Raw genomic sequence first — 15,651 nt, 5'->3', positions numbered from 1 at the left:
TTATTTTATCCAAAGTTTTAAGGGAAGATCTTACAGTCCTTGAACATCAAAATCATTAAGGGGTGCAAGCTAAAAGAAAAAAGTCTAGCACCACAGTCTACAGCAGCATCCTCAGAGCTATGCTTGCAGGCAGAGGGAGCCAGATAACATTGCCATTTCCAGAAACCACCCAAACATGGAACTTTTATTCCTGCCTTCATCCCACCTCCCATGTCCTTTTCCTTCTACCTTCTTTTAAAACAGAAGGGTTTAGCTTCCCTATACAGGGCTGCTTTTTTTTTTTTGGCTATGTTCCTGCAAGCCTCTAAGCAGAGAGGCAATTTAAAGCATCATAACTTGACAACAGCCTACTGTATTTGTGAGGTCTTGGTAGCTAAGGTTGTACAGTTGTCCTTCTCCAGAAGCGATGTTACAAGCAAGAGTGAACAGCAGATATGAGTGCACTACAGTATTTGCTTTCACTTCTGCATGGTTTTAGATTCACTTTTATTTGCAGAGGGCAATTCAGCTTCCTTGAAGGCACAAATAAAACATCTCCAACCGGAGATCTACACTTTCTGCCTTCTCATTCTGAGGACAGTCATCACCATCACCTACAATATTTAAAAATACAATCAGAATCCTAGTTGCAAGACACAGGAATAAAAACCATTAAAGCTAGAAGCTTTCATTAATATATTAATTGACATTAGCTTTCTCTCCTTTTTTTCTTTAAATCTTGAATTCAGGACTGATGCTTTTAGAGCTTTCCAGGCAAAACTTTGATTTCAAAGAATCACAAACAATTCTTAGCTGTTCAGTATTTCATTGTAACAATGTTATGTTACCACCTTTGACTCAAGTGATTTGAAAGGTCAATAACATCATCCTCTCCTCCCCCTTTACACAAATAACTTATCCAGAACAGATTTACTTCCCTGTTTTCCTACTGTCCCTCTCAGCCAGGGAAGTAGACTACAGAAATACCAGCAAGTTGAATCACAGACTTTCCTTACTTTAGGACTGCAAAGCAACCTATGAACCCAACTATCACTATAGGAATCAGATCAGGCTTTTCCCTCAAATCTGAATTACTCTACCACACTAGCTCTTTCAAAAAGACAACTGTAGTTTCTTCATTTCAGAAGTACAACAGAATGAAAATATGAGAGTGGCCAAGTGTTACAGCTAGCAAATGGATGACCAAGACATACACAGACTCTGGGAGTTTTGTCTTCTAGTTCCTTAGGGAGATGACAGTAATATCAGTTCTCTGAAGTTAGTACCATGACAGTTGCATGTGTAGATGACACAGAAGTTAACACCAAAAATCATATGGTATGCTTAATCCTGAGATCTTGCTTCAGTACACCCTTTCATTGAGCTCAGACGATTTTGTAGTTGAAGAATAAAAAAAAAAATCCTCAAACATTTATTTCAGTAGTCAATATTGGGCCAGTTTATCAGACATTCTACGCTGCAACTCTCTAGAACAATGCAGCCATTTTCTCAATTCCCTCTGAGTATTCTGATTGAGCAAGAAACGAGTAAGCAGCCTGCAATCCATTTCAGTATCATGCATACATCAGCTCACTCTTCTCCCTAGTCCTCTACATTCTTACCTATGCTGCATTAGCCTGGCTTACACAGTTTTCAGATACTAATACTCAGTCTCTCTTCTGCCCAGAGATCCTGGCACTGACTGCACAAGTTGAATCAGTAGCAAAGGGTCTATGCATTAGTTCTGCAAGGCAATCCCACATGGTACTGCTCTTCTGCCTCCCAACAGTACCGCAAGAGAGGAACTCAGATGCAAGATGTAACCTCTAGTTTATCCCTACCCCATCTTCAGGATACTTCTAGCAGGCTTTAATCTTCATCAGCTGGAGTCTCACAACTTCATTTTCCCAATACATGGGAAACTGGTGGATTTTCCTAATCTAGAATCCTTGCCAGCCCCAGATCTTATTTCTTTATTGCTGGCAGGTATCACAATCTTCAGTCCTGCAGGTCTGCTGTGGCAACAGTTTCAAAGACAGTCATAACTCTCCACAGAAATCAGCCCATTTCCCTCTCAGCCCTTCTTTCCTATCTATACTCTCATAGATGTACATGGAGCTAAAGAGATTTGTGGGTTAAGGTACAGAAGTGAACTTCAACTGTGTTGATGTTAAAGCTGCGTGGACTCACATTTCTTCCTACCCCTCTTTGGTGAGAGCTTCAAACAAAAGAGGAAAAGTGAACAACAGAGGAAGACTGCAGTTTAGGCAGCAAGCACACTTTTTCAGAAAGCAAAAGATAGGATAAATCCCAAACACAGTGAAACAAATTCATAAACCAAGCAAAGGAAAACATGCAAAGAGCTTCTCAAGAAAGCTGTCCAGCCTGGACAAATGAAAACACAGGAGAAAGAGCTGCCCCTCCAGTCAAGTCTCTAGACTTTGTTGAAATTAATATTTCAAGTTGTGCACAAAGCTTCCCCTCCCCCCACCTCCAATTTTCAAAGCACTGAGGGAAGCAGTGACCATGCAGTAATAAAGCTGAAAATGATAGGTCACTTAAAGGAATTAAAATCATTCCATTAGTTCCATGTTAGTAGTTTCACAGCCACATATTTCCCATCTGACATTAACCTTAAATCAAGCAGCACTTGTAGGAACAGAATAGATTCACAGAGAAGAGGCTAGAGAAAAAACCTGGGTACTCAAATAGCAGTGGCTTGACATGTATTTTCTGAGGAAGTTTGCTCAGTGAACTAGTTTGCTCTGCAAAGGATTTTTATGTTTTACATCTCAGTTCATTTTGAAGGTGTATTTCTAGAGCACAGAGTCTTACAGGATAACTATCAGCATTTAAAGCAGCATATACCAGTACTGCTGGTTCCTCTGTCCCCAGAGGAGGGTTGTGATTTCCTCCCCCACTCCTCACTCCCCTCTTCTCCTTATGCCACCGTAAGTGCTCCTGTCATCACACTGAACCAGACAGGCAAACTCTCCAGGGTGAAATTAAACAGGCAAAATGGTTCAGAGGGTAAGAGTTGCTGTGAAGCAGACACAAAAGCAGCACAGCTCACAATGAGGCATAAGGATAATCTTAATTATCCACCATCTTAGAACTAAGAGGAGCCTAAAATGAAGCCCACCACCTGCATAAAAATATTAAGCTAGGAGTCAAATCTTTATTACTCAAAGAAGCAAAGACTTGAGGACTTCAGCTATTGGAGAAAGAGCCCTTAAGGTCTCTTCATCTACGCTTGTTACTAGATGACTCATGATTTTTCACCTTTTGCCACTAAGAACGGTACATGGCAACCATGGTGACCTCGAGGCCAGAAGGACCCATGATGATAATCTCATCAATTTCCTGCACAGCACCTTCTAGGGCCCCACACTAACTTCTGCATCCACCTCACACATGCTAGCTTAACCACTCAGACACACATCTAATCTTGACAAGAAGACTCCAAGTGACAGGGAACCCACTGCACCCTTAGGCAAGCTACTACTGTGGCTGATTACCCTCAGTACTGAATTCTGCACTTACTTCTGGTCTGAGTTGAATTAACCATGCAAATAAGTTTCCTTAAAAGGAATCATCTTGCAAAACATGAAGTATGTCACAACAGTTTTAATTAATAAAATGGGACTGATGTAATTAAAATACATGCTACTCAGTTTTCCCTAAATAACAGGTTGGTTAATATTTGTGATGCTAGATCATTTTTCAGCCTTTTTACAACACTGTTGGATGAGTAACAGATTAAACAGCTAATAGTTACTAGTGAAAGCAAACACAAGTTGAATTTTTCATAGTATTGCTACCATATGGCACAATGCTAACAGTCTGCTCTGGAGCCCTGTGGAGGAGAGGCCAGACTCCTCCACCCCACCAGAGCTACTTTCTGACAGAGGGCGCAGTTGTCCTTTAGCCTCAGCCATCAAAGATTTTTCAGATACTTTAACCTTCATTAGCATTTTTTAAAACAGTTGGTTTGCACTCGTTGCCATCAGCTGCCTTACCTTTTTGTTATACATCACTGCTGCAGTTATTATAGCCATCACTTACATTTCTTACAGGAATGGTCTACATTGTTGCAGAAGACAACTACACAGCTGGATATACTGGGGATACTTTCAGCATCTTGAGCACCTCAAAGTTAAAAGTATTTGTGGTTTTATATGATAAATTTTTCCTTTCACATCATTTTTACTCCTTCAGCTTTGCAGCTGCAGATGGTAGCTTGCATTTCTTTCTACTTTTCCAATTAGAAGGAATGGATTGAGTAAACAAGTCAAAATCTGTAGATGAAAGTGCTGCAGTATCGGGGCTGTAGATCACATCTGCTTCTACAGATTGGTAAAAGCTTTCATGCCTGGCTACCTTGCTCAAATAAGTCCACTCCTCATAGCTAGCAAAGAAGAATGCTGAATACTACAGACAACAGTCCCTCTTCCACCTCAGGTATCTTTTTGCTTTAGCAGCAGAGATTTTGAGGACAGAAAAAGTTCACTGAAACACTGAAGTTTAAAACATGTAAGTTAGCCACTGTATGTGAAAGTTCTGCTCAAACATCACACCAGCCACACACACGTGTGCACATGCACACCCCTCATACCCTTCCAAAGCGACCAGAGAATACAGCATTACATGTCCCTGGCCTTTTTCCTTTCTTGCTGTCTTCTTCCTTTCCCTCTTACTGAGCGTATGTGGAGTCTAGGAAGACATGACTCAAAGCACAGGACTTTAAGTGGATTCACAGATTGAAGCACTAATAGTCTCCATTCACTTTCTAACTTTTATTGTTGGATTCTACCTAAATTTCTCAGCTGTCTTATCCTCCTTTCTTACACATACACTCACATACAATACATATTTTTTACTTTGTATGTCATGGAAATGCAGCAAATCTCAACCTAATATTATTATCTCCAAAGCTGTCTGAGATGGTCTTGCACTTTTATTAGAGGAGCACCTTTTAAAAAAGAAACTCGCTACCACAGCTTCTCTCTCCATGTCTTACTACTCTGTCACACCTAGTTCTCAACAGGCTGAAAGCAATCACCAATATTCCTTTTTTTAAAAAAAAAGCACAACAAAACAATCAACATAAAAAAACCCCAAACCCAACCCACAAAATAACCCAAGTTATTCTTCATCCTTAAGTAATAAAAGCACAAATTTAAAACCCTATGAAAGACTAGTCAGTAGATCAGATAGACCTTTAAGATTGACATGTGGTACATAAACACCATAGAACATGCTGCAATTAAAATTTCTACCTAGTGAGCCAAACATTCTTATTACCCATGTACAATTAAAAGTACTAAGTGGAAAGGAAAGAAAGATCAGCTTTGAAGATATTTTTAAAGTCCACAGCCAAAATCAGGCTAGAAATGTCAGGTATGTGAAAAAGCTTGTGCTCTAACAACCTGCAGGAACAGCTTCTGTTCAGGTCACTGTAAGCTGCATCCTCCTCCTTTAAGGCAACCAAGATTTATTCAGATCCTGTGAATAAGACTTCATGCATTCAAAATTCTCTCAACATCCTTTACACAATAGTCACAATAGTTTCCAATTATTAAAATGAGCAAGTCATTAATTCATTAGTTTCATCCTTTGCACTTCTCCAAAATGAAGACTCATTTAGCTAGTTTAAAAAAAAGGAAGAGAAAGAAGAAAAACATACTTTTATTAGCTTTTCAAAAATAAATGTCAGTGCTATCACTATAGCTTAGTAAAGCTCCAGTTGAGTATAGGATCTCACTAGGCTGATCACTACATAAAGAAGTGCTGCTTTTTTTTTTTCCCCTGAAAAAGTCCTAAAAACCTCAGTCTTAACTGGAGTTGTTCAGAGGTGTCCATTTTAAGGAATTCAAGGAAAGAAACAACACAGTCAAAGGCGGCAGTAACTCACTATATGGAGGACAGGAAGACAACTTGGGCCAGAGTTGGGACATGCTCCTTGGAGAAGCCCACTAGATGAGCAGCTTGGGCAACCAGACAAACACACAGCAGACTGGCCAGCTGTCCAGACCAAAACTTTTAATGGAAAGGACACTAACCCACAGAACATTTCTCTTGTCAGATTACTTGGACCAGAAATGGTCAAAAACTTAAGGCGCCAGGGTGGAGGAAAGGACAGATGAGAAGGAGACAAAGGCTAAAGAAGAAACGATTTAATCAAGACCAAACTAGGCTGACACTTTCCATTCCCAACTGTTCAAATAGTTTCTTTTGCAGTTTGGATCATAAAACTAAATAAAAGACAAACATTGCAAAATAAGCGCAAGGCAGTTCACAATGGTATTGGAAATTGAATATTTCCATGTCGGCTGCCTGTCATTCCATACTTTACAGTGTTCCAAGCTTGCTACAAATCTGCTATGAAATTATCTTCTTATTTCCCAGTGACATAGCCTTCTGCCCATGCTGCCTTTCAAGAAAGGCTTTTCTTCTGTGCTGATTCCAGCTGTCCATTGAGCAGGATACAGACACTTTGAACAGTGTAATAAATCTGTTTATTTCCAGAGCTTGATTTTGCTCCAAATATTTCCAGCATGACAAAACTAGGGGAAAGAGAGAAGAGTAAGAATAGCTATAAATTAAAAACAAACCAAAAAACTCCAGAGGCCATAAAGTAGCATCAACATAAAGATCATCATCTCAGATGTAATTTGGGGACAAGAGAAAGTATTTAGAATCCAGGATTTTTATGCAAGTTGTTTCTAGGACACTAATTGAAAATTTAGTTTCCTCTTGATCAGTCAGTAGAGAGGTTCTCTCCTTCTTCTCTGAAGTACAGGAATAATCATGAATTACTTGAACATATGAATTTTCATTAAAGCTTTATTTAAACATTATGCCAAGCAGCTCAGACGGAATGGCAAAGCCAAGATTGGAGAGGACTAAGTCCTTCTGTTGAAGAAAAACTACAGAGTATTTTCAAAGACAACAGGGGATAGCACACAGCAAAGATTAAAACCAGGCTGTGAACCAAGTTGCTGAACCCAAGGAGAACTCCACAAGCAAGGGGCAATATAAGGGACAGACATGAAGGCAGCTAATTATTGAAAGCTTGAGCAAGTGGAAAGTTAACCTCATGAACTATAAAGGATGTTTACATTAGCTTTGTTCTCTCAATATTACAGCCTTTAATCTCCCTAAATAGTATGTGTAGCACTGACTGACAGCTTAGTTTGTTATTAAGTGCCTGGCTCTAAAGAGTATACTGCTTAACAGCACAAATAGTCTCACTGATTAAGATGTCTACTGTACAGCTGTAACCCCTCCACCCCCCACAATCAATTATAAAGGAACCAAGCACTCTTTCAGAAAAACACAGTCCTTCAAACCAACTCAATATAAAAAGGGATTTGTACTCTGCTGCTTTCTGAAGCTATTAGAGATATTTCCAAGGCATCTATCACATGCGTATCCAAACACACAGACTTCGTAAATTAAGTGCACGCAGAAGGCGGCTCATCACTGCCACTCCTTCCCCAAAACAGGTATTTGGAAGGGGTCATCTTACCGCATGAATGATAGCAACATATACGTGCTATCATCCTACCTTGTTATTAATAGTGAAACCAACAACTGCTCCTACTTTCTATGCAAAATGCAAGACAATACCACACCTCTAGTGACAGCAGGGCATGAGGCAGGCTGTTACCTTCCTAGATGCTGGTGTTACTTTCAAACTTCTCACTTCCTGCTCAATTTCACCTACTGAAACAGTGAAAAATTCAAGCACCGATGCCTGGATTCTCACCCTGTCCAAAAGGTGCAGAATTTGGATTTCTCTGTACAAAACTTCTCAGCACAATGATCACTCTGTAGGAGTCAGGGTCAGCCAAAAAGGCAACAGGCTTCTGGACTTCCCAAACCAGACATGTACCTTGCCCTGCCACCCTATTCCAGCTCCCAAAGGGCTCCCTGTGTCTAAACAACACAAAGATCATATTGGGATAAGTAAATGAATTCATTTCATAAAGTAGTAACTTGCATAGAGCATTCTAACTTATAAACCAAGTCTTTTAAAACTTTCCTGGTTTTCCACTTCCAATTCAACATAAAAGTAAGACACCTGGTGCTTGTCAATGCTTCTGTACACCCAATCCTTTCTGTGACAAAACGCCTTACAGAAACTCTTCAGTAGCTTCTGTACATACTCTAGACATGTCAGAGTAGCAAAAGTTACCAATTTCCATCTTGAAGAAAATCTATGAAGAGGCTACTGTATTGCCAAGAGTCTATGCATGTCAGAAAGTGAATCTTGTGATAGAAGCCCACGGATATCAGCATGTCAGTCTCTCCCAGAAGGTTTGAAAGGCAATAATTACTACTTTTTCACACCACAGCTTAGTAGTTACATCAACGCCATACTTAAGAATTTCTATCAGGCACCTGCAGAATCAGAAAACTGGACCAGAAATGCCCTTCAGAGGGAGCAAGGCTTCTGCTGTTACCTTTTCTACAATAGCTCTGAGTTAGTTTCCTTTACAGGAGGGAACTAAAGCCTGCTGTGTTGCTAACAGCATGCTGTGCATAGGATTTATCTTCCACTCTTCAAAAAGCTAAGAGCAGGCCGAATACTACAGGATGCAAGACAAAAGCCAAGAGAAAGCTAGTCTAAGGTCTCCAACCCCTCCCCAGAGATGGGTCTTTAGAGATTAACTGCAGCATAGAATACAGTCCTAAACCACATCTGCCAAGGCTCCTGCTAACACACACATCAAATACTTTCTCATATGCTTTGTGCATATGTGGCCTCAAATCTAACCACTAACTTAAACACAGAGCCTCCCCAACCAACTGAGCACAGACCCTTTGTCCTTTTTTCTCACCATTAAAAGCTGACTATGTCATCTTGTAAAAACAAAATATTTGGTGATGAGATCTCTGCAATTGCAGGGACATACCATATTCTCTCACCTACTATCCTCATAATGCCCTATGCAGTGACAGCAAACTTCAAAGAAAAGAAAAAAACAGATGTTTTACAATGCTATGGAAGTTCAGTTCTGGTTTAGGGTGCTTTTTCAGTTTTGGCTTTTTTGAAGGTGGGGGCAGGTTCTGACACCCATCAATGTAACACGGCAATCCTCTGATTTATTTGCTCTAAGAGATTCTTAGAAGCCTGAGTCACACTTGCTGCAGTTGAGAGGTCATCTACTTGCCATCTCTCCTTTATTCCCCCTTGTCACACCCTACATGGTCATGTAGTCAAATTACACTAATTTTACAATGGCTTTTTTCAGATGCCAAGACTGAACTGATGAAAGACACAAGCAAATGTAAAATTTGACTCAGTCTGCTCACATTAAAAACAAACTCTTTGCAACTTGGTTGCAAAGTGTTGAGCTGCAATGAAATAATTGGAATATGCTTTGAGAAAAAAAAATTATCAGTTTTCAGAATGAAACAATACATAAGGATGAATATAGCATCCAGATGTTGGGCAATACCATGAGCAGTGCTGATATCTATAAAGCAGAAAGGGAGCAGGAATATTAGCAAATGGAAGAAAAAAAGACAGTTGTTTCTTATGGGAAAGAAACACATAGAAGTCTGATGATAGCAGAATTCAGAGGAAAAGGAAGATTGATGCTACATATCCTGAAATATCCCAAGACTGATTTTAAGAGGTGCAGTCCACACACTCCTTTGGAAGGAATTCTGTACATCTCCCTTGATTATCAGAGCTCAGCAGACAGCATGGTAAAGCTTGGTTATGGCATCAGCTGCCATTCCTCAACTTGCTTCAACACATAAAAGACATGCCCACAGGTAGCTGGACCAACTTTCAAAGCACCAGAGAAATACCCATTATAAACAGAGCCAGAGCACCCAGGAGGCAGCTCCCCTGGTAGCTGAGCTTCCTGTCTGCATTTGGTTTGTCCACACATAAGCACAAGTCACAGTCTAAACTACTCATTCTGCCACAAAAACACGCTCTGGTGTAGGAGGAGTGTTCTGTAAGCTTCTGACAAGCACCAGAGATGTAGTCAGTGCAAAACTCTGGGTGACGACCATTCTTCCCATTTAGAGGGAGATATATACAAGAGCACTGTTGCCGTCTTCACTCCAACTTTTCCTTTAGGCTGGTCACAGAAGTGCTTTGGTTTACCTCATGCTAGGCCATTCATTGTGGCTGTTTTCAGACGGATGTGCTTAGTAGCCCCAGAACTGCAGATGTCAGAGGGGTTGCCAAAATATCCTAGTCAGAAATGCAAGTCTTAAAGAGCAGTATTTCAGAGATTGTCCTATGCAGATATGTCCATACACACACTCCTCCTGTTTGCCCTCAAGACATTAAGCATAACAAATTGGCAAGAAACTGCTTCAGAAGGCAGGGGGGTAGAAATGCAGTTTTACAGAGGGGCAGGGGAAAAAATCAGTCTGAACAACCGTAAGAGGCAGGAGTGGGTCTGCAGACAATATGCTTCAAGTATAACAAGATTTAGATGGCAAGCTAACTCATGTTCACTTGTCCTTTAAGGAAACAGGAGGCAGTGAAGAAGGTAGGACACCAAAAGAGCCACAAGCTTCTCCACTGTGCTCAAGGAGTTCATAGTCTAACATTTGCAGAACATTCTTCCACACAGATCTTGACTTTTTAGCTACGTCCAAGGCACAATCAGAAAGCAGGTTCACTTTTCTGAACTGCTGCCATAGTGCAGCAGAAAAAGTACACAAAAGTAGCAACAGAGCAAGGAAACGGGCAGCAGCAAACAACAGCTAAAACTACACATCAGGACAAGAGTGCAAGTTTCAAAAATTATCCTGACACCATTAGAGAAGGCACTGGGAGAGTAGCAGGGTACATGCATAAGTGAGACAAAGCAAGAACAAGTAGGAGCATGCAGATTAGCTCGAAGGACAGAAGAGTACAAGATGGAAAAATATGGCAATTGGGAAAGCCAGCATAAAACAATTCAGGAAAAAGATGGTGAGAGGGCAAACTAACAATGAAATGCAATCAATTGCAAGCAGAATAGCAGTCAATATCAGACTGCACTAAGACAGCAATCCATTAACAATCAATTATAGTGAAACAGCAATAAAGTATAGTCAGTGAAATGACCAGCTGAAGAAACTATTCTTTTCCACATGTGTAAACTACAACTTCCTCTACCCAGTTACCATTTTTTAAATAGTTCATTCAATTAAATTAAGCCTGTGTCTATCCTATACATAGCTGCAGTACTTATAGAACTAGCAAGAAGCCACTTGAACTGGGGCAGGGGGTTGCTCACAAGGTTTCCGTGTAAGCATTTGGGAAAGAAATCCTTATGCTATCACATCTGCACTTAGCAAGCCGTATCAATTCATTCACATACATCAGAAGGCGGGGATTGTTTCTTTAAGACTATAAAGATTAAGGATAAAATAACTGGTGGAAATCCACTCATGTTCCTTCACAAAGATCTGCCACACTATCCCAGGAACACTGTCAGGCTTACTGGAGTCCTGATAAAACTGCAGGGAGCTTCTTTGCATGGGTACACATTCATGGCAGTAAGAGCAGAGTCACCTACTTTCCTTCAGCAGTGGAAGAGGTGGACTTTCCACGCTTACGCTTGCGAACCACAGATGATGCTGCTACAACTTTGCCTGAAGATTCTCCTGCCTGTAAAGATCAACACACATTTCATAATCTCCTCCACATTCACATCAAAGGACCACTGAAATGCAGCAGATCATAGGCCAGTGTGGTTACAATTTATAAATACCAGTTTCCAATACCAAATAAAGAGGCATCAAAGATCTGCATTCAGACACCAGCAGCAAACCTATATTTACCAACCATAGGTTCAAATTTGCAGCATTTTGTGTAAAACTAAGACATCTAAAAGTGTTGCCTTCTTTTTGGCAAGCTAGAGATCTCTAGATACTGCTTATCCTAGCCCTTTTCCAGTGGGAAGCACTGGATGCAAGCATTAAACTTGATCTTTTCTTGGGTAGCTATGTTAGGAAGACTTGATTTAATTAAAGGGGCTCCTGTTCGATGTTTTAATTCAGCCTTGCAAGGAAACAACATTGTAGGGCTTAAATAGAATGTCTCTTATCTACTGAGCAGACAACTTTTTTTCCATAGCAAAGACATATCTGCTATTGCATAAACTTACTTTTGTTAAGACACAAACTAACAGAACTGATGCACTGCGCCAAGGAAACTTGAGCAGACAGCCTTGGCGGCAGTACATACACTGGTTAACCACAGAGGAAGAAATACAAAAGCTTTTAATGAAAGAAGCCGAATGCAGAGATAATAGCTTTCATTTCACTACAGCATTGCAGAAGGAAACAATCAGTTTACCAAAGGACTTCTCCAAGCTATAAACTAGAGAAGGCCCTGTGATTTCAGAGATAACAGCTCCTCCTGGTTTGTCCTCTCAAGTAACTGGATATCAATCAACACAACAAATTAAAGCTCAATTTAGTTTGACAGGCTAATAGAAACAGGATATGACAGCCAACAGACAGTTGTTTATGCTTTGTCTATCAGGCCCAGTTTCACTGAACTTCATTGCAGCTACAGAGCTACAACTTTTGAACGGCAAAGTTTTTAGTTTTGCAAAGTTCTGTCACTTAGAGAATATGAATTTTTCTTCTCACAGAGGAAAGCTGCACGTGCTTCATTGCTGGTACAGCCATGAAACACATCCTTCCATGCACAGCTGTACCTGCCTACACTTTGTCTCATACTTTTGTCCAGTCTTTCAGACTGCTGCCTAGTTGGGGGTGGGGGGTGTCAGGCAGAATGTGTGCAGTTGTGCAGTAATGGCACTAGAAATATGAGGAAGGTAGAAAGATCTGACAACCGCTTCACTAACTTAAACTTGTCTGGATCAGACATCAGAGCTTTAAAACAATGCCAAGGGGCCAAGCCATAGTTCTGCTGTGTGAAATACAGGCCTTTCCTTTGGCCCTTGGAGACCTGATATCCTAGGCTCTTTAAGTTTGACATGTCCCTTGTCCCATCCCCCCCATACAGTTAGGTTTGGGATATTGTAACAGGTAAATATCTATCTTCTTTTTAGCTTGTATAATCAGATTTTCTGTGTTAAGCCATCTAGCTGTACAGCACATGTGCTGTCACTAGCTTCATAAAGTTTCCAGAAAATTATGGTTGTTTCTGAAAAAACAAAACAAAAATAACCCACATTATTAATAAAAGTTTTAGTCATTTGTGACAGCAATTTAATCTGTATTAATTTAGATTGTACTATTAAGTAATTCAAAGTTTTACACCAATATAACATAGTTATGAATTTAAGTGGCCAAAAATATTAAGAACCTGGCCATATTCCTGGGAGAGAAACCTGCCAAATACCCTTTGATAATAACTACAGCAAGGTGGCACAATGTCAGACCTTGCCTGCTCACCCTTTCCTCCACTGCTTTCTATGCCACGGTCAGTACATGCTGCTGAGACTGGTCTAGCACATTTTGATCTTCAGAGTGAAGACAACAAGAAAACCAGTTCTATGCAAGCTTTTGGGAGCAGAAAATGGAGAAAGAAATAAAGAGTGATGTCCAGCCAACCTAAGTATGGAGGGATTTTTGCCCATATGAACACCCAGCTAATCAAGATGTAGTTCAACCCCCCATCCTTGCTTCTGCATGGAGTCACTAGTTTCCAGGTCACTTTTCTCTTTGTTCTCCAGTCAAGCTCTACAGCCATTTCCCCACACTAATGACTTCTAAAGAACACAAATCTACAAAACAGTGGTAGTCAGGAGCCTTAGCTCAGTTCTCTCAGCGTTAGGGCACACAACAGAAGTCAAAATAGGTCCTGCAAACCTGCGCTGGCGTGTTCAAACACAAGGGGATCTCTGCGCTGTCAAGGGCAGAGCACAGCAGAGTAACAAGGCATTTGAAAACATCCCCTCACATTGCATCTTTTCATCAGGGCTTACCAATATTCAAAGCTAGCACTCTGAGACAAACACCTGATCCTAGATACCCATGGTATCTAGGTTAGAAGCAGCAACAGCAGGATTCAGAAGGGTGAGCAAGTAGCTGTGCCTACATGTACCCCTAACACCATGTTGACTGTTGGCTTGGAGAACAGACTAGCGACTGTATCTAAATAAGCCAGAATAACACAATAGTAATTGAGAGAGCCAATAACATACACATACCTAAATACCCCTTACGCTATAATTAATGTGGATCTTGATGCGAGTACTTTCCTATTCGCACACAAGAGCATTTCAGAAATAAGAGCTGAGGAGAGCAAAAGGTCTGTAACCTTTACACTGAATTCAGTGGCTTGTAACTCCACCCAGAAGCCTGTATTAACCACATTTTAGCCTGAGGAACAAGAGCACCAGGGTAGTTTGAAGAGAGCCCCCAGTTAAGAACTGTGGCACAACTCCTGTCTGTTCTTCATTGACTTTTAAACTACTTGCTTCAAGACTATCTTATCAAACCTTCGAGCATAAGTACTACATAGAAAATTGGGATCCAAAATCCAAATCCAAGAGAGAACTGGATGGTTGGGAGTCAGCCGTGTGTCAGCTCTGTCAGTGGCAGGACACTGCTGCTCAAGGCCAAGCAGGGAAAGGACACGGGCTTGTCATTAGTAATAAGATTCTGCAATGCAGCCATGTGCTACCAGCTCTTGGTCATTTTACTGCCTTCAATGCAGTAAAGAAGATCTAGACAGTTATTAAGCAATTTCCAGTCACCCTGCATTTAAAATGATGGCAAATTAAGAAGCACCACCATGAATAAAAACTCTGGACTTAAATTCTTCTTCCTTCTATGTACATTCTCAGCTTTCTTTTCTCCCTTTCCCCTTTTCACTTGTTTGAGGGGTCGGGGAGAGAGAGTGGAAAGGTCAGAGTACCAACAAAATACTTCCTCCCCCAACTCCGTATCAAATCATTCTAACTTCTCTCACACCTGTCTTGCCCATTTAAACCAGAAGACGTTGCAGGTGATAGTTGTCACCTAGATTTTACTATCCACTCCTGCCTAAGCAGTGCTTTTTTTTCAACTGACTTTAAATACTACCTTTATCACTATTGTGAGCTGAACCTAAGACTCCTGACAGCACAAGTCCCATGCTTTTGTATACTCAGGATCGAACATTTTGTTCATTTCCTCAGCATACAGCAAGCACAATCACTGCTCCAGACAAGTTGTCAGATAAGACCCTCTAGTGTCAGAAGAGGCTATAAAGGTACTCAGCTTACTGCGAGAGTGAAGTCAAACGGCAACTATAGCGCTGCGACCAGAGAAGCCTCTTTCTTCTCACCTCCCCCCGGTTCTGCCTCCGGCTGAAGGGGGACCCCTGTGCTAGGAAAGGTACTTCACCGCCACCCGCTGCCTCTGGCAGCCCCATCATCAGTTTGCTCAGCGGTACAAGTTCACCCTGCCCAGTGCCTCGCACCTCCACGAACGGTGGCTCCCCAGCCCCCCCTTTCAGTGCGTGATCATCTTCACGATGAAGAGATTTTCCTGACTGAAATCTTCCTGACGCAACTCGTGCCTGTTGCTCCTTTACGGGCCTGATGTCCGGGGCGAGGAAAAACAAACACACACACACACACCGCCAAAACCGAATGACACTTTTGTTTCATCACACTGCGCAACTCCGGACTCTTCCGCGACGGAGCTCGGCAGCTCCACCGGGCCCACGGGTCCCGCGAAAAGCGG

At 41.2% G+C, this 15,651-nt stretch overlaps 1 protein-coding gene across 2 annotated transcripts in view; it reads right to left on the bottom strand.

Annotated features, from left to right (window-relative positions):
* The window catches only part of GLP1R (glucagon like peptide 1 receptor), an 84,828-nt gene that overhangs the window by 68,397 nt on the left and 780 nt on the right, over nt 1-15,651 (bottom strand). The window lies entirely within an intron of this gene.

The sequence above is a fragment of the Athene noctua genome, chromosome 1, assembly GCF_965140245.1.
Source record: "Athene noctua chromosome 1, bAthNoc1.hap1.1, whole genome shotgun sequence".
Taxonomy (NCBI): Eukaryota; Metazoa; Chordata; class Aves; order Strigiformes; family Strigidae; genus Athene; species Athene noctua.
This window is presented reverse-complemented; position numbering and strand designations above follow the sequence as displayed.